At 36.9% G+C, this 24959-nt stretch overlaps 1 protein-coding gene across 2 annotated transcripts in view; it reads right to left on the bottom strand.

Annotated features, from left to right (window-relative positions):
• Positions 1 to 24959, bottom strand: part of CA1 (carbonic anhydrase 1) — a 47858-nt gene that overhangs the window by 13496 nt on the left and 9403 nt on the right. The window contains exon 2 of one of the 2 annotated variants that reach the window (XM_067017013.1): positions 8171 to 8224. The exons of the other annotated variant lie outside the window; for it this stretch is intronic. The gene's annotated coding sequence lies outside the window, so the exon portion shown is untranslated. The remainder of the gene's footprint in view (positions 1 to 8170; positions 8225 to 24959) is intronic. 2 annotated transcript variants of the gene reach the window in all.

Consider the following 24959-nt stretch of genomic DNA (forward strand, 5'->3'; position numbering starts at 1 on the left):
GCCTGTAATCTTTGGACTGCTTTTGCATACCAAGGAGTTCAGTCTACACAGCTTCTGCTCTTCTAATTTAAACAGTTTATTCCCTAAAGCCATCAAGTATATAAACACATATTGAGGAGGCTTTTTTTTCCCTGTTAGAATATTCCAAATAAATCCGTATGTACATGGAATTGAATCAGGAGCAAGTAGGCTGATGGAAAAAACTATAGTTTTTAAAAAGGTAATGTAAAACTACATAAATAATTTTGATAGAGAATTGGTTAACTGGTAACTCTTAGAAGTATCAAGTTATATGTTAATAATATGGGAAAAAAACAATTGTAGTACTTTAAATAGAGATTTTTAAATGTTGAAAGAATGATGTGCAGAATGTTTAATTTTAATAATTACATTAGTTTAATTTGCAAATTTGATGAAAATGTATTAATGGGCTGAGGGTAGAAGGGAAAGAAAGATTTCTTCCTTTACCTATGAAATAGAATTTTAGAGGCCAAATATTTACTGAAAAAAATGTAAAGATAAAATGTTGATATTATTTTACCTTTAAACCATATGCCATAATTTTATCTCTTGACCTTCTTTCACAATACATAAAATTCTTGCAACAAACACACAAGCAAAAAGAATTATGAAAAGTGATAAAAGATTTACTATTATTATTAAGGAGAACTATTTCACTGTGCACTAATCTAGGGGTACTGGAGTAGGCTAGAAAAGACTATTGTTCATTGAATAATTACCATCTGTCGGATCCTTTAAAATAATGACTTAATTAAGTTCTCACAGTAGACCTAAGGGTTAGGTTAGCGTCACCCCACTTTTAAAGAGAAATAACAGAGGCTCAGAAAATTCAAGGAGAAGAGTCAGGATAGGAATCCATTTCTGGTTACCTCTAAAACCCATAAGTGCATCCTCTTCTCTATTTTATTACACCACCCTTTTAACAGGCTGTCTATAAAACATTTGCTTTAAAGTTACTTAATAGGACTTCCCTGGCAGTCCACTGGTTGGGACTCTGCACTCCCAATGCAGGGGCTGAGGGTTCAATCCCTGGTTGGGGAACTAAGATCCCACATGGGCCTGTGGCAAATAAAATAAATACATACATACATAAATACACAAATACATAAAGTTACTTAATAGCTTATTACATTTATTTATTGGGTAACATCAACTAACTTTGTTGAAGATTTTTTAGTGCCCTGAAATGTTTTCAAAAAAACAGAGACATATTCTTAGTGTTTCACAAAATTTGAAAACCATGTTTAGCTAATTTTAAATTATATTTAGCATTTGTTATTTGAATTTTTTTCTCCTAATCTCTTAAATGAACATTTTCCTCTGATTCCTTCTTCAATCTTTTAAAACTGAAAGCATGAACTCTTATGAAGGCAAGTAAATTATGATGAGTTTCAAATTTAAATTTATAATTAAAAAATAATTCTTCGGTATGGAAGGAACTAGGAATGTGAAAGAGTGCTGTGTCTAACTATGGTAGAGATCTGCTAAATGCCACTGAAAAGAAATTCCAAAAGGCAATACAGTTCTATAATCCTTAGCATTCCATAAGGATAGGTGGCTTCCCTGGGACCCATATTTTCCCTAAAATAAGGAAGTATACATAGTGAAACTCAAGTGTCATGTTTATTAAATTTGGCATAACTCTCACTTTGTTCCCTAATTTCCCTGCTTCTCCAGAATTGATATTGTTTAGGGTGACAAGAGAAAGCTTATTTCTAGTGGAGAAGTGGGCATGGAAAATGGTTATATTATCTCATACATTTCTGTAGTAAGACAGTTGGAAATTCTGCTGAATCAATTTAAATGGCAGGATAATTTATCTGGATTTCACAGCTATTATTTCTTCCAAACTGGTCTTTCTCTCCACTTGGAACAAGATGTCTTACCAACTTTATTCTTCCTAGTGGATGTCTTTATCTCCATCCATACCAAGCTTGTTCCCATTTTAGGACTTTTGCACTTGCTGTCCCCTCTGTCTGGATGCCTCTGTATCCAGATCTTTACACAGGCTCAAATTTCACCTCCTCAGAGACAAGTTTCCTGACATCTAAATTTAATATACCTCCTGCTTCTCAATTCAGTCTGTCTTCTTTCTTTCATAGTATTTGTTGCATCCTGAAATTATTAATTTTTTTTGCATCCTTAAATTCATTTGTCTACTTGCTTAATATCTATAACCATCTCGATAATGATGGACCATTTTATTTTTTTAAATCACCGCATGGAAAACAGTGGTGTTCAATAAATACTTTAAAGAGAACAATTAAGTGGTCATTTTAAACTTCAATTATTGTATTTCTATAAAGACTTAGAAGAAAAAACACTCATCAGGGACTGCACCCACCCAAACGTACTGGTCTGAACTCAGGGGTGTGTGAATGAGTTTTGCTGGAGGTGAACTCATGTCCGTATTTGGAACTAAGGAAAAAGAGCCTTTCCTCTCTCAGTTGTATTAGTGGAGGAATGAAGTGACCCATTTGTGTCTGTCAGTCATTGCTGGGAGAGTGCAAATGTTGATCTTTATAAGTGTCAACTTTTTTGACACTTTGTAAGTATCAAAACTTAACTCTTGAAATGTGGTTTGAACTTTTGACATAGAAATTTCACAGATCCATAACTCATGGATTTTATTACTGTAATAAAAGAAAAACTTTCAACCTTATATTTCCTGCCTTGGAACATTTTATTTTTGAAGGCAGTTTTAAAATTCACTAATGAATATTTTTTATTAACCTAGTCAACTCTACATAGGTAACTATAATCCACAGCATAGAGGCATTCAATTTCTTACAATTTCTTGCTTTTGAAAACATTACATTTTAAATATACCTAGTTGATTGTCATATGTATTGAAATTACAGGTTGGAACGATATATACTGAAATACACTGAAAATATAGGCTGTGCACTTTAAAAAAATTATTTATTAAAAAAAATTTTTGAATTTAATTTAATTTATTTTTTTATACAGCAGATTCTTATGGCTTGTGCACTTTTAAGCTAATTGTTAGGAGTCTTTTCTACTGGATGAATGGGTAACTTGTGCAGATTAATTGTACCATCTTTATATTTATTTTTAAAACAGAAAAAATAATATTTGTCTTATCTCCTGTAAATGTTTAGGGAATTGATGAGCTCCTCTATAACAGATGACATAATTAAGCAATATTTTTCATCTCAAAGGAAAATAACATGCATAATCCTTAAAAAACCTTAAAATACTGCACAAATGTAAATGATTAACTTCAGCTTCAAAAAAATGTTTGATTTTAACTCTCAGGTAAATACATAGTATAAATACATGAAATAAAATAAAATAGTTCGAGTGATACATGTGGCCTGGAATTCAAACAATTGAGTAAAAGACATATGCTTGCCACAGATTAAACTAAATCCCACATGTAAACATGAAAGGAGATAAGTTCTCAAATGTAAATATTAAGGGAGGTGAAGGTCAGTCACATCAGTCACCTTATCTTAAGATGTTTCATGCAACCCCTGTTGGGGTCCATCTACCTAAAAGTTATCTGAAGATTTAAAAACATTTTCTATTGACTCCCCCAAATAATTCTGTTAGCTCTCAAACCCTTTGGTCAAAGACTAGATTTCTAAAACACATTTGCAACTGAATATGTCTTCTCTTAATCCCGTGTTTCTTAATGTATAATCTGTAGATCACCTGCCTCAGATTCACATATATGTGAATTAAAATGCACATGCATGTCTCATCCACTCCCTTACTTTTGTGAGATGACCTGATGCAGTTTAGACTGCTAACATATATCAAGCTCTGCTGGTAAATATTGGTAGCCTTTTTAAACGTATCTGGGGGCTATAGGAATCTGCTTTCACAATCTAATTACTAAAGATATGTTTCAATGAAAGCAAGTCTCTGATCAAACCCCCTCCATTGTACATTCATTAGTAGCAAATTGGCACAAAATAGTCATGTGACTTGTCTGCAGTTTCAGGAGGGCTTGCTGGAAATGAGGCTCACCACCCAGCACCTTGAATGAAGGACTCACTTCAAACACGCTTTGATGATATCAGGGCTGGTGATCTTTGTTGTTGGTTCAGGCAGCTGGGTCCACTGGGGCCCAGTGGGGCCTAGACTTACATACTACATCAGTGGCATTCAAGTGTTGCACTTGTCCACTCATATATCTTGTTCACATAAGAACTATGGATCTAGCAAATTTTCTCTAGTCACTTATTACTCTTGATACCACTAATTTCATGAGCACAAAATTATTTCTAACGTCCTATATAGTAAATAATTAACCTTTCAGTGTTGAGTTAGCTGTAGATATGGTAAGTAGTCACCTCTGAAGATCCTAGGTCCTGATAAGGATGCTATTATGCATTCCTATTAAGCATTAGATTATATTAACAAACACATTATTAATACTGAAGTAACACCTACTGAATAAAAATCTCTTCACAGGAGGCCTGAGAATCTGTTTTAACGAACAGTCCAAGGTGACATTTTCAAACACATTTGGACATTTTTACAAACACTCTTTTAAGAAGAATGTCATTTTCCTCACATGCCTTCCTCTTTTAGGAAGAATACCAAATATTAACAGTCACTTGAAAAAATATTTACTGTTTTTCTAGTTTTTATCCTCATAAGGTTTAAAAAATCCTTTAATGCTTTTACTGGTACCTGACTCCAGAGGAGAAAATCTTTTTTCATTCTTTTTTTTTTTTTTTTGATGCTTTTTTATCTGTCGGGTCAATGTGCTAACAACAGGGTGGTGATGTGCTCTGCAGGGGTGTTTGAATCAAATGCTCAAGTCGGATACATGGTTAAGTGAAGACAAGCATAATAACCAAATGCCTTTTAGTAGTGGAAATATCCACGGCTGCATGCAATCGGTTGCCATTTTAATTCTCTCTTAACTGATTCCTGTCTTAGTAGGGCTACCAAAGAAAAATGGCAAGACCACTAATTGAAATACCAGTTTGCAGAATGACTCAGAGTGCACAGAAGAAGTACATTACCGAGAACCCCTTTACTGATATTAAAAGAGTGATTCACTTTGTTATACAGCAGAAACTAACACACCATTGTAAAGCAATTATACTCCAATAAAGATGTTAAAAATAAAATAGTGAACATGGACACCTAATGCGGATGAAGCCATAGCTACAAAGCTCCATTGGTCTCTAAAGACTTTCTTTAGAGTCACAGCTATTTTCAGGTGTTAGTATTAACTAAAATTTGTCTGTCTAACCTAATTTCTCTGAGTCGTTCTATTTCTTTATTGTGAAGTGGGTTAATGATCGTACTCACCTTGAAGGTTTTGCTTTTTTATGAGGATTAGAGATAAAGGCGCATAGCAGATGCACAGTAAAAGATAGCTATTATATTTTCACTGAGTGTACTATTAATAATGGAAAACTGTGTGGGTTGTGGTTAATATGGATGGGAGAGTTAAATGACCCTGAGAGTTGAGGACACAGGTCTGTGTCAGAACTTCCAAGACTTTCACTGATGAAGTATATTAGCTAATCAGCCTTAAAACCATGGGACATAATCCTCCCTAGGGTTTTTGTTTTTGGTTTTGTTTTTTCTAAGAAATGGGTAAGAAATAGATGGAATGATTATAGATGCTTTTCAAGAAAGAAACTCTTTCTTCTAGAACAGGCCCATAGAAAGGGGCTTTTACTCACTGTAATTTTACTCACATGATCTTACTTATAACTTTTAAGAAGATTGTGAGCTGAGTAGAACAAATGTTAGTATCTCTCTTTCAAAATGAAGAAAGAGCCTTTCACAGATGAGAAAGTTAGGCTCCTTACCCAAAGTCAGATGTAAGTGTTAGAACAGTGTCTTCAAGCATCCTTTCCAGTGACGAATTATAAAATCAAACTAAAAATAGTGTTTCTTTCATCACTTTGTACTTCATTATTAAAAAAGAGTTTAGTGATATGGTTAGTTATTACCTCCCAAACAGTCTTTGTATTTTCCTTAAAATAGACTTCTTGATGTCAACATAGACAGGGCTTGGGTTTTTGTCCATGGGAAGGGTCAGAGTGCTATATGGGCCATCATCTTTCTTGAATGATGGCTGCTGTGGGTTTTTGCATCTCCACAGCCAGGCTGTCCAGGCCCACAGAGCTATCACACATCCTTCTTGATGTTCTTTCAGTGTCTACCCTTCTAATATTTCTGTAGAGAAACCAAGCTACACATGACTTCAACTCCCTGGTTGCAGTATAGCTCGTGAACATATATCTCTACATTTCCACAAATATCTACTTTATTTCTTCTAGTCCTAGGGTGAAGGATCAGGGCACAGGATGGAACATAATAGATCCTCCTCCCTTATATTTCTAGGGCTGGAGGAAGAAAAAGTAAATTTATATTAGATTTCCTACAACAAGATTTCAAAAACAATCATTGTTCTTTTTGCTAAAGGTTAAATAGCAAGATTTTAATGAAAGTCCTTCCAGGTCCTGTCTCCTGCAAACAGATTACTTGTGTAATTTAGTTGCTAAAGGCCATATGCCTTATTCTGACTTTTCTCTGCTTTTCTTTAAATTTTTAAAAAAGTTGCTCTAGGCAAATGAGAGCTACCTAAATATATAACTTATACTTAGCTTATCTCAAAGATAGACTTGGCTTCAAATAAGTGAAGAATATTAAGAACTCTTGAAGATCTCTGATAAAATATAACTCTTCCTTTAGCACTGACTCTCATAGTGAGAGTGCGCAGGGTCTTTTCCTGTAGTTTCTTAGGACTCCTTTCTGGAATCAGAAAAGTTTGGAGAGGTTACTTGGGCAACAATTCTCAACTGTGACTTGAAAGGCCTTGGGTTTCCAAACTTCAGGGTTGAGAGTGAAAAGGTGTTGACTGTGTTTCCTTACACCTCACTTATCTGGCCTGTGGTGGAGTTCCTTTATAGGCAATAGTTAGGTAGTTCAGTAACAATCCTAAATCCTTTAAGACTGTCCCAGACTGTGGGAGCAAAAGCTCCACACAACTTTTGTGCAACTGCCTGAGGATTACAAAATTAAGCAATGACATGTAGGTTAGTGCCTTAGTTTTCTGTCATCACCCAGGAGGCAGCTGGAATCAGTATGGTGAGAAAGAACTCCAGGAAAAACACTTCCCAGGTTCATGTCAGTAATGCTTTTAAAATGGAGACCCACAGAGTCCAAAGGACTCCTTAAGGGCCTTAGTGGCTAAGAATGAAGCTCCAGTTAGAATGGAGTTTATGCTCATAAGCTAGGAAGTTCTAGCATAAACTTCCTAGAACAAATAGGGCTGATTTTATGCAGTGATTTGATCTGGGGAAGATGAATTCCTGGCAATGTTATCAGTTCCTCCTGTTGGTAATTTCTGGGGGTGCTAGCTAGCTGGCTTTACATATGACGTTCTTACAACGTGGTCTTTTGTTGCTCCTGTTGCTGGCTCCAAGAGTGCTCAGAGATCCCCCTCAGAGTTGGACAGTATTCAACTGTGCGGTTGCTTGCAGCTGGCACCAGCTGTTGCTACAGTTTTCAATCCTAATTTTGTTTTTTGGCTAATATTGTATTTCTAGTCCTCCCCCAACTTCTGATACTACAAATATAGTGCCAAGTTGTTTGCTGGTGAGCATGATATTATTAGTAAAGGCCAGTGGCTCCTTTCAAAGGAGCATGAACTATTAACATAAAATCACTCCTGGAAATAAGGCTGACTGTGCCATTTCTTTTGGTTACTACATTTTTAAAAGAATCATGCTAAGTTTAAAATAAGAGGTGGCAAATAAAACTCTGCTTAAGGATTCAAGTCATTAAAACATAAAGTTGGAGTGGTGAGGAAGAAAGGAAATCATCATTTAGCAGCCGTTAAATATCATAAAGCTTGAAGGAAAGATAGGGTGACTTTTATTAGATCAAATATTAGCAGCAATGTTCTGGCATGCTGAACATGCCTTCTGTATGAGATGAGTATGACATCCACTCAAAAAACTGCCCAGTGGGGAGAGAAACGCCAACCATAATAGATGTGACCTTTCAGTGCCTTGGCCATTGGCATTGCGCGAGGGTAATCCTAGATCACCCATTTTTCCATTTGGATGTAGCTGAGACTGACGGGGCAGGTGTCCTGCCTAAACCAACTGATTTACGATCTGCTTTCATTCTCCTTCCTACTTGCCTCTTCCAACGTGAGCTTGAAAATCCAATTCTTTCCACTACCACTTCAGAGAACCTAGAGGTAAGGTAGAGATATGTTATTTTTGTTACAGGTAAGGCTGCTTGAGCCAATGCAAAGATTGATGATAAATGCATGCACCTGAAAAAATATTTAAATCTATTAAATTTAGTAGGATTGAAATGCAGCTACTCACCGAAGACTTGAATTGCAGTGTCTAGAGAAAGCTAAATTGAGTACAACTTAATCCCCTCATCATAATATGAACAAAGCATAAGACAAATGGTACCACGGCAGTCGGGCACCACAACTTATGGTTGTTGAAATGAGCTATGGATTGATTTCATGACTCACAATTACTCACACACTTCCATTAAGGTCACCAGCCTGCCTCCTTAACCATCAGGGCTGCCCCCAGATCATTCAACCCAACTCCAGGCAATGGACAGTGAAAGTTTTTTGGGATCTCAGTGATCCATCACTCCTTAGAGTATAAAATTGGGCTGGACAGCACTGCATGTGGGAGGGGAGAGAATCACATTCACTACAAGTAACACTTACAGATTCCTACCCCTCTCTGATTTGTCCTCAGGAGGAAAAGTGCTTAAAACCAGTTCAGAAGGGATGTCATAGCTCCATTCTGGAGTAAACATGTGTGAATCTGTCTTTTCTGGAAGTTTAACTCTGTTTTTAGTGCCTGGCTTGAATGTCAAACCTACACTTGTATGCCCAGGTTCAGTTCTATCTGATGCCATCCAGAGAAGCTTTGCTCTCTGGACCTCCCACCTGGACTCTGACCTTGCCTTTGTCTGGGGCTGGCCATCACAGATGGACTGCTGCCTAACTCAGGACCCATGTGCCTTCTCTGTCCATCCCCTGCCTGCCAGCTTAGCCCAGCTTCTCATCCAGAATCCTCTTATTCTATCCTGTTCTGTGACCATTAGTTGAATTCAGGCTCAGATAACCACTTAGACCAGAGGCTGAGAGTACTTGCCAAAGAAGAATACTGTCTAGGGACCTAAGCGACCGAGGGATAGTGCAGCCTGGCATGAGCCAAAAACAAAGGCCAGTGTGTGCTCTTCAGTGGTCAAAAATGTGTGGAAAAACATCTGGCCTAAATGGGAAAAAGGTGAAAGCAAGAAGAACATGAGCCATTTATTATGTGCCACACTAATGACTAATGCCAGGCCGTGCACTTGTAACTCAGCTGACTTGGGTAGCATTTGTGTCTTGAGTCTCTCACACATTGCAAAAAATCATTCATGGATATATTTATTTATGACTTTAATTTTTGAATGGATAATAAGTTCATTTTGTTCTAAACTTATGAAAGGGTACAAAATAAAAAAATCTCCCTCCCATCATCCCAGAGAGAAACAAAGCTATCTATTTTGCTCATACTCTTCTAGTTGATGCATATACATGAAAATAACCGCATATATTTTCTCTTTCAAAAAATACAGATAGTATTCTCGGTATACTTTTTTGGCCCTCACATTTCCCCCTTAACATGTTATTTAATTTTAAAATTAAATGTCTTTTCGCTTGAACAAATAACCCCAAACTTCTCTTGGGATCAAGTACAGCTAATACCTTGGAATCACAGAATGAAGTTACTTTAAAGAAAGCAAAAAGATAAGGCACATTAGAAAATTCCCTAAATTCCTCTTTGTGCATGACAGGAAAATAATATAAAATTACTTCAACTTTGAAAAAGCTTTGAGGACTATAGAGTCATTCACAAATATAACAGATTACCAGTTGCTCATCTGAAACACTTGGGACCACATGTGCTTCAGACCGTAGAATGTTTCAGATCTTATAAGAGCATTACAATGCAAATATTATATAAGTTATGTTCTTAGTGATGCCTGGTGGAGCACCCTGTAATTTAACACATTACTATTTTTATAGCAAAATGTATAAGCAGTCATAATAAGTGGAATAAATAAGGACCATAATTAGCTTCATATCAGTTCAGGTCAAGTTTTGTTCACAAATGAGTTCAGGTCAAGTCGGGTCAGATGTTTGCAGAAAAACTTGGTTTTCAGAAAGTTTGGGATTTCAGGGTCAGAAGCAAGTCATAGTGGACCTGTATTTCCCTCTCCTATGTTGAGTGGGTCAACACAATGGCAATGTGGGTGGTAGGAAAACAGTCAGATCTAGACTCAAGGGTCTAAATACCTGCTCTACCATTTAATCCTTAGGTAACACTGTGGAAGTTTCTTGTCCTCTGTAAGTCTCTGTTACCTCAAATGAAAAATGAGGAAAAGAGTTCCTACCTTGCAGGACTGTAGTAAGGGCTAAATTATGTTTCAAGTATCTGGTACCTGGTAAGCAAACTAGGATGATTGACAGCTGTTATCATTGTTTATGGAGGTGGAGTCTAATGAAATAGAATTAAAATCTTTTATTTTTCATGAAGAATTTGAAAGTAGCAGGAGAGAGAGGTAGGAATTTAGTTTAAGTATCCCAGGAGAGTTCTTTAAGGAATAAGGATCAATACCCCAAAGCTTCCTTTCTGGAATTTAAATTTATGGAAACCTGTTAGGGTAGACAGAGCAATGCTGACCTAAGTTCAGAGTCTTGGATATTCCAAAGAGCTTCTGAAAATGAAATCCCCAGAAAGTGGATAGTCCCAAACCAACCTGGAACAAGAAGGGTAACAGTAGTCTGTATCCATCAGGAATCAGACATATGAAGATGTCCCACTCTAGGCATTTTTGGTCACACTTTCAGACTGGGACTAACTAAGTTAATTCATTTATTTATTCATTTAGCAATTATTTTTGAATGCTGAATAATCATTGTTCTATGAAAATATTCAAGAAATGTTGGGACATGACCCTATTTTATATGGGTATTATAGCTTACTGGGGACTTATAATAAATAAGTAAACAACAAGCAAATTACTGAAAATTGTAAATTCTTTGAGTAAACTGGGTAGGGAGTAGTGAGGGCAAGAATAGGATACTTTAGGCAGACAGAGAAAGCCTATTGAAAATAGTGATCTTCGAGCTGAGATGAGAAGGCACCAGCTGTGTAAAGAGGAAGTCAGGAGGTGGCCAGGGAGGGTAGTGGTGGTGTTACAGGAGCTGTTTCTTCTGCTTGGAATACTCCTTGCCTGTAATGTCCTGTCGCTGGCTCCTTCTCATCATTCAGATTTCAGATTCAGTGCCATCCTCTCAGATCTTCCTGACCTTGCTAAACTTAATTTCTCGACTTTTGCCAGTCACTTTCTACTCACTACCCTGATTTATTTCTTCAGAGCTCTTATCACCATCTAAAATTATCTTGTTTGTCATTGCACTTGCTTACTGTGTGTCTCCCCTCTTTAGAAGTAAAACCTCATAAGATCCCTGAGCACTTTGTCTAGTACCTGTGAGTATCTAAATATTTGTTGAATGCCTAGAAAAAGAAATTATGGAAAGACCCTAAAGTAGAAAAGAACTTGGTGTATTCTAGGAAATGAAATCAGGCCTTTGGGTCTTGTCACATTAATGGCCCTCAATGAATCTTGCCTCCTGGCATCCATGCTCTTATGAAGCTCTCTCCTACATTGACTTTGGGCTTGGCCACATGACTTCTCTGGCCAATGGGACATCCATGAACAACATAAGTTTGATAAGTGCTTATTCAGAACACAGATGAGCCATGAGAGAGAGCCCTGTCTGGTCTTGCCTCCTTCAAATGGAAATACCACTTGGAGAGAAAAGCCCCGTCATCCCAGAGTCCCAGTTGAACTTTGCTTCCTGCTGATACTCTGGTTAAATACAGATGCATGAGTGACAAAACCAGAAGAACAACCCTCCTAATCCCCTGAACTCCCACACCACAGAAATGTGAGATAAAAAATAGTTGCTTTAAACCACGGAGTTTTTGGGTGGTCTGTTACCTGCAAAAGAACTGGACCAAAGCTGAAGCATAGTGAGCAGAGAAAAGTGTTATGAAATGAGTGTAGAGAAGTAGACAGGGAAACAATCATTCAGAGCCTTAAACATGTAAAGTTATTTTATATTAAATGCGATGGGAAATTATTAATAAGTTTGAAAGAAAGAAAGAATTTATGATTGAAGAAATAATTTAGGGGGCTATTCCAGTTATCTATTGATGCTTTGACTAATGGAATATGGTGAAAGAGACTCTACCGATTTCCAGGCTCAGGCCTCGAGACTGACACCTCTCATTTCTTTCTTCAGAAATAATCTCTTGGAGGCCTGAGCCTCCATTTAGAAAGTTGATCCTCTGCTGGAGAAATCATGTTAAGAGGCCCTAAGTCACAGAGCCCCACAGATTCAACAGGAGGGGATCTACTCCAGCTATCTTTGAGAATAGTCCAGTCTGTCATAAGGCCCAAGATATTACCTTTCTTTCCTCACAATAACACTCTTAAGTCATTAATATCATTTTAATTTTTACGGATCAGAAAAATAAAGTTTAGTTGGGTTATACCACTTTGTTTAAACTTTCATAGAGGTAGAAATTCCAAAAGCAGACTATTTCTACTATAAGAGATTAGATGGGATGTGCATTGGTAATATATGAGAACCTTAGTGGCAGATAGAGGAGAGGCAAACATTGTTAGAATCAGGGAGAACATAAGAGAAAAGGAAGGAATATTCCAGGAGAGCAACTCTTTCTTCTTACTGCCTTTTTCCCAAACTATACCCCACCCCAAGTACCTTCAGTGACAGCTATAACCACAGTCTCTGAAGAATACCTCCTTATTCTAAGTTTTCCACACTACAATTGCTTCAAATTCCTTTAGAAGGAAAAAAAAAATATTAAGACTTTTTTTGCAGTAGTTAATAGCTAAAGGCTGGAAACAAATATCATCCAACAGAGAAATGGACAAATACATTGTGACATTGCCCTACAATGGAGTATAAACAGAACTATATGCATCAACACAGATAAATCTAAAAAATGTAAGCAAACTAAGCAAAAAAAAAGTTAAATTGGATAACAATCGATATAGTATAATACCAATTACATAAAATGTAAAGTATACATAACAATGCAAAATATTATTTATGGATTTATGCTATGTATTAATAACAAACAATATAATTGAGGAAAGTAACCATGAATTTCAGGTGATCATGGTCACCTCTAGGAAGGAAAAAATAGAAAGAGATCAAGAGGTGTGGACTAAAGGATTTAATTGTATCAATAAGTTCTTATTTCCTTAAAAAAAAAAGCAAAATGGCAGGTAAAAGCCAAAGGAACTGTCTTTAAAATGGATTTTGAAGGATCAGAGGCCAAAGCAAAATTGTTTAAGGGCCCAGTTGACAAATTGCAACAACCTGGGTGACACTCGACCCATTTGTTCACAAAATACCACATAGTACCTTGAACACAGTGGGAACTGAAAGAAGTAAACTGTAACTTGATACCTTGAAGTAGTGCAGTTGGGGAAAAAAATGCATGGATTTTACCCTAGTCAGGGATGTAGCATTCCCACAAAGGTTTTCAGCAGCCAAGGTAGTGGGATGGCATGTCTTTCAAATTGCTTTTGAGGTAAGTAAGGATATAACAGGAAGGCAGATGGAGGAACATGAGCAGACTTGACTCTGAACATACAAAACATCCTGAAAGACTCCAAGGTTGAAAATGGGGTGAGGTTTTGATTGGGGGTGGGAGTATAGAGAATCTTTTTCTAGCAGGTCAGATCAAGAAATCAATGATTTAATTTGCCTTATAGATTGGTGGGTGAGGCCTAGGGAAATATAAGTTATACTTAAAAGTAAAGAAACCTGGATTAGCTAACATAAAGAAAATGAGGTTTGACCAAATACAAATGATAACATCAGGACCTTTTGAATTTTAATTTTAATTGGTAGAGAGGGTTTGAAAGGAGAAAAACAAAGGGCCTCAAACTAAAAAAAAGGCTGACATAGAGATAAAAGTGAGGCAGAAAGGGATGCTGGAGAAACAGAAGACCAATTTTGTTGAAGGTTATTATCTTTTCTCTTCTTCTTTGCAAGAACCCAGTGGAAGCTGCTTGCAGTGTTACTTTACATCTAGTTGACAACTTAGTGAAAGTTATAATAAAGCTCATTTTACCATGGCCCATGATGAACACTGGCCTCCTTCAGTTATTCTGGAATACCCAGATTCTCTGAAAACTGAGCCCTAAAGTAAGCACAACTGGCTAAAAAAAACCATTTACTGGTGTTATATATGACATACCAATGAGGAGACCAAATTCCTTGGAGGAACACAGAGAGCTTGTGGTAATGTTCCAGTCAGATTATGTTTCTTGGTTGTAGCATTTGGTTAAATGGAAGAAATTAAAAAACAAAAGACATAAAGATACAGAAAGAACAGTTTAAGCTCCATTAAATTTTTGTCACCCAGTCTTTGAGAACAAATTACATAGTCCTTTTCCCATAAACCCTTCCAGGAAAATAAAAAAATATGAGATTTTATAGGTATTTTTTTATTGCCTGTAACCCTATATGCATGAAATAGTCACATTTTCATATATTAAATAGAAAATTAAGCCAATCAGATTTTATTTATAAATTGAAATACCAGCATCCCATGAAAATAGGCATACATGTGTTTTAAAGACACTACTCACCTTTACTTGACCACCTATCAGGTGAAAATTAAATATCAAAAATGGCCCAGGAGGTGGGTTCAAGATGGTGGTCTACAAAGATCCTGAACTCATCTTCTCCCAAAGACACAACAAATCTGCAACTACATATGGAATAATTCCCTCTGAAAGGGACATGAAAAGTGGATGAACAGAGTCTCCACAACAAAGGGTAAAAGTGTATCATTGAGATAGGTAGGAAAAACTGAGATATGGTCATGCTGAGGAAAAAACCATATCCCAGCCTTGGTGATCCACAATCAGGAAGGATCACAAAGGTAAGATTATTTTCCCTGAGAAGCAAGAGATTTGAGCTCCACATCAGGCATCCCAACCCTTAGATCCTGCACAGAAGAGATGAGCTTCCAAAACACCTGGCTTTGAAAATCAATGGGAAATCCAGGAAAACTATTAAAACTACAGGGAATGGGAAACTCACTCTTAAAGGTCTTGCACACAGACTTGACCCCTAAACCAGCACAAAAGCATTAGGTTGAAAATTGCATGGACCATAGGTAAAGGGGATCCACTTACTAACATGGAAGTATCTGCTGGAGAGGCAGGGGCCAGTTGGAATGCTCTCTCTGGGGACTGAGACACTGGCAGGAGCCACCTTGTTAATGCCAGCACAGGTGGCATTTTGGAAATCTCCATCTAACCTGTTAGTCCCAGTGGACACACCTGCAGAGAGCCTGGCTCACCCCTGCAACCTAGCCAGGACTTACAGCTAATTGGGCAATAACAATGCCCACCAGCACCTGGCAGCATCCATGGCCAGGCCCCATAGCAGTTCTGAGGTCCAGCTCTTCCCACCAATGCCCAGCAGCTGCCATGGCTGGGTTCCAGAGACATTCCAGGGGCTACCCCTGCCCACCAGTGCACTGCAGCAGCAGCTGCAGCCCTACCACAACAGGAGAGTGTATGCAGCCCACATAGGAGACATCACCTGAGAATCTGGCTCTGGTTGCCATTTGGGAGTGCACTTCTGAGCCTCACAGGACATATCCTACATAAGTATACTCCTTTAAGACTGGGAGAGACAGCAGATTTACCCAGTACATAAAAACAAAAACAGAGAATTAAACAAAATGAGGAGACACAGAAATATGTTCCTATCAAACAACAAGACAAAACCTCAGAAAATGATCTAAAGAAAACATAGATAAGCAATCTACCTGGTAAAATTTTAAAAGTAATTGGTCATAAAGATGCTCACTGAACTTGGGAAATGAATGGACAACACAGTGAGAACTTCAACAAAGAGAAAGAAGATATAAGAAAATGCCAAACAAGTTATAACTGAACTGAAAAATACACCAGAGGGGTTCAACAGCAGATTGGATAAAATAGAGGAATGAATCAATGATCTGGAAGACAAAGCAATGGAACTCATCCAGACAGAGCAGCAAAACGAAAACAGAATTTAAAATAGTGAAGATACTTTAAGGGACCTTTGGGACAACATCAAACAGAATAAACTTCACATTGTAAGGGGTCCCTGAAGGACAAGAAAGAAGAAAAATTATTTGAAGATATAGTGGCTGAAAACTTCCTTAATCTGTAAAGGAAACAGACATTCAGGCCCAAGCAGCCCAGAGAGTTTCAAATGTGATTAATTCAAAGAGACACACACCAAGACACATTATAATTAAAATGGTAAAAGTGAAGTATAAAGAGATAATCCTAAAAGCAGCAAGAGAAAAACAACTTGTTATATACACAGGAAACCCTGTAAGGCTATCAGCAGATTTTTCAGCAGAAAGCTTACAAGTCAGAGACAGTAGCATGACATATTCAAAGTGCTAAAAGGAAAAAAAAACATCTTTCAAGTCAAGAATTCTCTACCCAGCAAGGTTATCACTCATAACTGAAGGAAAGTTTAAGAGTTTCTCAGACAAACAAAAGCTAAGGGAGTTCACCACCACTATATTGGCCCAACAATGTTAAAAGGGGCTCTTTAAGCTGAAAGAAATGGTACTAATTAATAAGAAGAAAATGTATGAAAGTAAAAATCTCACTGGAAAGGGTAAATATAAAATAAAGGTAGTGGATCAATCACTTATAAAGCAGGCATACAAGTTAAAGAACAAACTAGTAAAATTGACTAAAATTACAAGAATTAGCTAAGAGGTACATAAAATAAAAAGATGTAAAATGTATCATCAAAAGTATAACAGGAGGGAAAGATAAAGCTTTGGAATGTATTCAAATTTAAGTTGCTACAAACTATTTACATAAGATGTTATATGTGAGCCTCATGGTTGACTACAGGGAAAAATCTTATAGTAAACACTCAAAAGGAAATGAAAAAGGAATCTAAACATAACACTGCAGAAAGCTACCAAGACACAAGGGAAGAGAGCAAGAGAAGCAGAAAGAAACAGAGAGGTACCACAAAACAGTCAGAAAACAGTGAACAAAATTGCAATAAGTACATACCTGTCAATAATCACTCTAAATGTAAATGGAACAAGTTCTCCAATCAAAAGACACAGAATGGATGAATACATAAAAAAACAAAACCCATCTTTATGCTGCCTACAAGAGACTCACTTCAGAAGTGAGGACACACAGACTGAAAGCGAAGGGATAGAAAAAGATATTCCATGCAAACGGAAATAAAAGAAAGTAGTTATACACATATGAGACAAAATAGACTTTAAAGACTATAATAAAAGACAAACAAAAGCATTACATAATGATACAAGGGTCAATAAGCAAGAAGATATAACATTTATAAATACATATGCTGCCAACATAGAGCACCAACATATATAAAGCAGATATTAATGGACCTAAAGGGTCCATTACAATAATAGTAGGAGACTTTAACACCCCACTTATATCAATGGATAGACCATCCAGACAGAAAATCAATAAGGAAAGAGCAGACTTAAACAACACATTATCAGATGCACTTAATAGATATACATAGATATAGAACATTACATCCAAAAGCAGAAGAATGCACATTTTTCATGGGTGCACATGGAACATTCTCCAGGATAGATCACATGTTAGGCCACAAAACACGTCTCAATAAATTCAAGAAAATTAAAGTCACATCAAGCATCTTTTTCAACCACAATGGTATGAAACTAGAAATCGATCACAAGGGAAATAATTGGAAAAACCACAAAAACATGGATATTAGACAACATGCTACTGAATAACCAGTGAGTCAAAGAAATCAAGGAAGAAATTTTAAAAATACCTATAGAGAAATGAGAACAGAAATACAACATACCAAAATGTAAGGGATGGAACAAAGTGGTTCTGAGAGGGAAGTTCATAGCAATACAGGCTACCTCAAGAAACAAACAAATAAAATTCCCAAATAAATGATCTGACTTTATACCTAAAGGAACTGGAAAAAGAACAAAGACCAAAATTAGTATAAGGAAGAAAATAATAAATGTCAAAGAGGAATAAGTGAAATAGAGGCCAAAACTACAATAGAAAAGATCAATAAAACTAAATCAAGAAAAGAAGAGAGGGCTCAAATAAAACCAGAAATAAAAGAGAAGTTACAACTGATACCACAGAATAGACTACTATGAACAATTATATGCTAACAAATTGTACAACCTAAAAGAAATAGATAAATTTCCAGAAACATATGGTCTTCCAGGACTGGACCATGAAGGAATAGAAAATCTAAATTGACCAATTACTAATCAGGAGATTGAAATGGTAATCAAAAAGCACACAACAAATAAAAGACCAGAACCAGAATTTTCACTGGCAAATTCTACAAAACATTCAAAGAAGATTTAAGACCTATCCTCAAACTCTTCCAAAAAATTGAAGATGAAGGAAAACTTCCAAACACATTTTACAAAACCAGCATTACCCTATTACCAAAAGCAGACAAGGACAACACAGAAAAAGAAAATTACAGACCAATATTCTTGATAAGCATCAATGCAAAAATCCTCAATAAAATATTAGCAAACTGAATTCAATACATTAAAAGGATCATACACCATGAATGACTGGAATTTATTCCACAGATGCAAAGATGGTTCAACATTCTCAAACCAATCAAACGTGATACATGACACTAACAAAACGAAGAATGAAAATTATACTATTATCTCAATAGATGCAGAGAAAACTTTTGACAAAATTTATCAGCTATTTATGATAAAAACTCTCAACAAAGTGGGTATAGAGGGACCATAACTCAACATAATAAAGGCCATATATGACAAACCCACAGAAAACATCATATTCAACAGCAAAAAGCTGAAAGCTTTTCCTTTTAAGATCAGGGACAAGAAAAAAAAAATCCCACCCTTGCCACTGTTATTCAAAATAGTATTGGAAGTCCTAGCCACAGCAATTAGGCTAGAAATAAAAGGCATCCAAATCAGAAAGGAAGAAGCAAAACTCTCACTATTTGCAGATGACATGATACCATATATAGAAAAACTGTAAAGACTTCACCAAAAAATTCTTAGGACTAATAATGAATTCAGTAAAGTTGCAGGATACACAATCAATATACAGAAATCTGTAGGGTTTCTGTACATTAATAATGAACTAACAGAAAGAGAAATTAAGAAAATAATCCCACATACAATTGTAACAAAAAGAATAGAATATCTAGGAATAAATTTAACCAAGGAGATTAAAGACTGGTACATTAAAAACTATTAGACACTGATGAAAGAAATTAAAGAAGATATCAGAAAATGCAAAGATATTCTGTGCTCATGGATAAGAAAAATTAATATGGCTAAAATGCCCATACTACCCAAAGCAATCTCTATAAAAATGCCAGTGGTATATTTCACAGAACAAGAACAAACAATTCTAAAATTTGTATGAAAACATAAAAGACTCCAAATAGCCAAAACAATCTTGAGAAAGAAGAACAAAGCTGGAGGTATCAAGCTCCCGGATTTCAAATCATACTACAAAGCTATAGCAATCAAAATAATATGGTACTGGCCCAAAAGCAGACATATAGATCCATGGAACAGAATTGAGAGCCCAAAAATAAATCCAACACACATGGACAACTAATATGGACAATTAATCTACACAAAGGAGAAATGAACATACAATGGAGAAAGGACAGTCTCTTCAATAGTCCTGGGAAAACCGGACAGCTACATGCAAAATAATGAAACTAGACCACTATCTTACACCATACACAAACATTAACTCAAAGTGGATTAAAACCTTGAATGTAAGACTGGAAACAATCAAATTCCTAAAAGAAAACACAAGTGGTAACTTCATTGACATCAGTTTTAGTTATGTTTTTGTGGATCTGACTCCAAAAGCAAGGGGAAAAAAGCCAAAATAAACAAATGGGACTACGTAGAACTAGAAGACTATTGTACAATGAAGGAAACCATCATCAAAATGAAAAGGCAATCATAAATAGAGCTACAGTGAACATTGTGGTACATGACTCTTTTTGATAACCAGGACATGGAAGCAATCTAAGTGTCCATCGACAGATGAATGGATAAAGAAGATGTGACACATATATACAATGGAATATTACTCAGCCATACAAAGAAATGAAATTTAGTTATTTGTAGTGAAGTGGATGGACCTAGAGTCTGTCATATAGAGTGAAGTTAAGTCAGAAAGAGAAAAACAAATACCATATGCTAACACATATATATGGAATCTAAGGGGAAAAAAAAGGTTCTGAAGAACCTAGGGGTCCAACAGGAATAAAGACACAGACGTAGAGAATGGACTTGAGGACATGGGGGGGGGAAGGGTAAGCTAGGATGAAGTGAGAGAGTGGCTTGGACATATATACACTACAAAATGTAAAATAGGTAGTGGGAAGCAGCCACATAGCACAGGGAGATCAGCTCGGTGCTTTGTGACCACCTAGAGGGGTGGGATAGGGAGGATGGGAGGGAGACGCAAGAGGGAGGAGATATGGGGACATATGTATATGTATAGCTGCTTCACTGTGTTATAAAGCAGAAACTAACACACCATTATAAAGCAATTATACTCTAATAAAGATGTAAAAAAAAATGAAAAGGCAACCTACTGAATGCAAGAAGATATTTGCAAATCATGTATTCAATAAGGTGGTAATATCAAAAATATATGAAGGATTCATACAATTCAACAAAAAACCCCAAAACAACCTGATTTAAAATGGACAGAGGAAATGAAAAGACATTTTTCCCAAAGAAGCTATAGAGATGGCCAACAGGCACATGAAAAGTTCAACATTCCTCTCAGGGAAATACAAATCAAAACCATAATGAGGTGTCACCTCACACCTGTTAGAATGGCTATTATAAAAAAGTCAAGGAATAACAAATGTTGGAGAGGATGTGGAGGAAAGGGAACCCTTGTACACTGTTTATGGGACTCTAAATTGGTACAGTCATTATGGAAAACAGTATGAAGTTTCCTCAGAAAATTAAGAATAAAACTACCATATGACTGAGCTACTTCACTTCTGGGTATTTATCCAAAGAACATGAAAACAATAATTCAAAAAGATATATACACCTATGTTCATTGCAGCATTATTTACAATAGCCAAGATATGGAAACAACCTAAGTGTCCATCGATGGATGAATGGATAAAGAAGATGTGGTATATATATATATATATATATACACAATGAAATACTACTCAGCTATATAGAAGAATGAAATTCTGACATTTGTGACAACATGGATGGACCTTGAAGATATTATGGTAAGTGAAATAAGACAGAAAAGTATTGATTACTATATGATTTCAGTCCTATGTGGAGTCTAAAAACAAAACAAAACAAACTTCACAAATAAAATAAAACAAAACAAAAAACAAACTCATAGATACAGAGAATGGATTAGTGGTTGCCAGAGGGGAAATGGGTTGGAGGGTGGGCAAAGCGGGTGATAGGGGTCAACTGTATGGCGATGGATAGTAACTAGACTTGTGGTAATGTGACTCTGTAGTGTGTATAGGTGTTGAACTATAACACTGTCTACCTAAAACATACATAACTAAAAATTTGCCCTGGACACTCAACATTAAAGCTCTTTTTAGAATGAAACAGAAGCTAGCAAAGTAAACATATCCAAAATGTAACTCGAATCTCTCATCCCCCACAATGCTTCCTCTCAGTATTCCACCTATAAGTGGCACTACTATCTTCCCTATTTCCTGAGGAAGAACTCTGGGAGACTTTTTTAAGCATTTCCTTTCATAAAACCTATAAAAAAAACACTGGCAGGTTTAATATTTTCTTCCTTTTAAATATATTTTAAGTCCATCTACTTTTGCCCAACTTCATAGCACCTTTCCCTTTGCCACGAGTTCTCTCTTGCAGAACTACCAGTCCTGGAGAGATTTCACTCTTGGAGAAAATTCTGGTCATGCAAGAGGTAATTGATCCTTTCAGGAAATGCACACTCTCTCCTAAACAAACCCCTAAATTGAGAACCGGGTCTTAGGGACAGGCGTGACATCACCCTTAGAATGGGTACCAATGACAATTCTGAGGCTTGGGCCACTGGACTCTGAACCCATGACTCTCCTGCTGAGCCAAGACTCTCAAGGGAACTGAACTGGCCCATGTTGGGGGTGATAGCCACTGTATACTGACCTCTCTGAAGGAAAGATTGCCCAATTTAGAATTTACGACTTCCGCAGATAATGATCAGATGACGAGCTTACTGCAATCAAAGACTACGCATACTCAAGAAGACAAGCACTGTATATCTCAAAGACATTTAAAAAGATAATAAAGGAGAAAAAGTCAAAGATGTAATATATGTAAAGCATTTAGCACAATGTCTGAAATGCAGTGGGGGCTCCTTACTAGGAGCTCTTTTTGGATCTCACTTCTTCCTTTCTTCTCTGAATCAGTGCTCTCAGCACTGGTTCTCCAGCTACTGTCATCCTGAGCTATGCACTGATCATATAAGTTACCTCACTCTGAGCAGGCAGTCCACAGCTTCATGGTCCGGGGTTCACGGCAAAAGATGCATGGAGGTAATATAGTAGTTTCCTACTGCTGCTGTAACAAATTACCCAAAATTTAATAGCTTAAAACAATGCAAATTTATTCTCTTGACAGTTCATGTGGTCAGAAGTCTGAAATGAGTCTTAGGGGCTAAAATCAAGGTGTTAGCAGGGCTGCATTCCTTCTCGAGGCTCTAGGGGAGATCTGATTCCTTGCCTTTTATAGATTCTAGATACTGCCAGGATATTGTGTCTCATGGCCCCTTCCCTATCTTTAAAGCCAGCAGCTTAGCATCTTTTCTTTTTCTGCTCTTCGGCCTCCCTCTTATAAGGAATCTTGTGATTATATCAGGCCCACCTGGATAATTCAGAATAACCTTCCCATCTCAGGATCATTAATTTACTTGCTTCTGCAAAGTCCCTGTAAAGTAACAAATTCACAGCTTCTGAGGATTAGGACATGGACATCTTTGGGGGCCATTATTCAACCCACCACAGTTAAGGAACAGAGAGCAGCTTCTCAAAGATTCATTGAATAGTGGCGGAGATTGGTGGTGGTGGTGGTGTATTGAGGAGGAAAGTGGCTAAATGGGGAAAAGAGATGAATTTCAGCCCTGGGCATGATGGGCTTGGCACATTTAGGGAAGGAAAGTCAGGGAAATTAGCTTCATCTTGAGCTTAAAATGATCCAGGGATTTTGCTTTCTAAAATGCAGGTATAATTGTGTGTGTTATGGTATGTTGGGGGTGGGGATAGGGGTGCTTGAAATAATATGATAAAGGAATAGTTTCATTACTACTGTATAGAGTATTGTTCTGTGGATATTTTTTAATCGGCTGTGGTTGATACAGCAGAAAGGAGTAGATTTTTCTACATTGCTATTTCGTCTGGTGATCTTACTGGATTTTCTAGGTTCTAATTGGTCACCCACTGATTCTATCAGATTTTCTAGGCAGATAACATATCATATATTATTTTGAAGAAAATATCAGTGCTGATATTTGAAGAAAATATCAATAATAGACACATAAGAGGAAGTGGTTAAGGAGAGCTGAAAATGTATGTTTTGGCAAAATGATTATCAATAAAGTCATTTATGTGCACTGTTCACCTTTAATTCCCCTGCGGCACAATAGCACGAAGGTGAGTCAGATTGATTTTGATGTGAGTTTTATTTTATAAGGGCTGTTAAGTCTACACAGCTTTCCTTAGTCATCAAGGTTGGTGTTTTGTGACATGTTCATCCCCTCACAGTTTAAGGAAAAAGTAAAGGGAACATTTTTTTTTTCAACACTTTGGCTTCAGGTTTCCCCTTGTTACTTTTACTACTAATGGGAGAAACTCCAATTCCTTAGTAGTTAATTTAAACACTAACTTTTTAAAAAAACATCTTTATTAGAGTATAATTGCTTTACAATGGTGTGTTAGTTTCTGCTTTATAACGAAGTGAATCAGTTATACGTATACATATATCCCCATATCTCTTCCCTCTTGATTCTCCCTCCCACCCTCCCTATCCCACCCCTCTAGGTGGTCACAAAGCATGAGCTGATCTCCCTGCGCTATGCGGTTGCTTCCCACTAGCTATCTATTTTACATTTGGTAGTATATATAAGTCCATGCCACTCTCTCACTTTGTCCCAGCTTACACTTCCCACTCCCCGTAAACACTAACTTTTACCCATATCTTTCCTGCTCCTGGTGGAATGCCATGCACAGGAGCACAGCACAATGAATATTTCTGTTCATGCAGGTGATGAATTGCCAACTGTTCCATCTGTTAATCATTTAAGAAGTGTAGATTTACATACTTGCAAGGCATAGCTATGAAAATGTTACTTCTTTAACTAAAAACTTCTCTACTTGATCTTTCTGCTAAAAGATCAGCACTAACTGAATGACTTGCCCTCACTCTGAGCTCTTCCTGCCTCCAGATGATATCATTCTCGTTCTCCTCCTGCCTCCAGTATGTCGGTTAATGTTGCCACAAAAGCCCAGGGTCAGGGTCTAAGCCCACACGCCTGGACTTCTCACATTCTCCCTCCCTTTCCTTAGGCTTCCACGTGTGAATGCTGTCCATTTTATCTCCACAACACCTCTGGCATTCCTCCCTTCCGCTTCCTTTTCATTGTCACTGCCTCTCACCAATCCAGCTCAAGTCCTCCTGTGAGAATAATAGCCCTGAAGCCTAGTACCAATCAGCTCACTCCTGGTCTGTTACATTGCAACAGCTTCC

This window comes from Kogia breviceps, chromosome 17 (assembly GCF_026419965.1).
Source record: "Kogia breviceps isolate mKogBre1 chromosome 17, mKogBre1 haplotype 1, whole genome shotgun sequence".
Taxonomy (NCBI): domain Eukaryota; kingdom Metazoa; phylum Chordata; class Mammalia; order Artiodactyla; family Physeteridae; genus Kogia; species Kogia breviceps.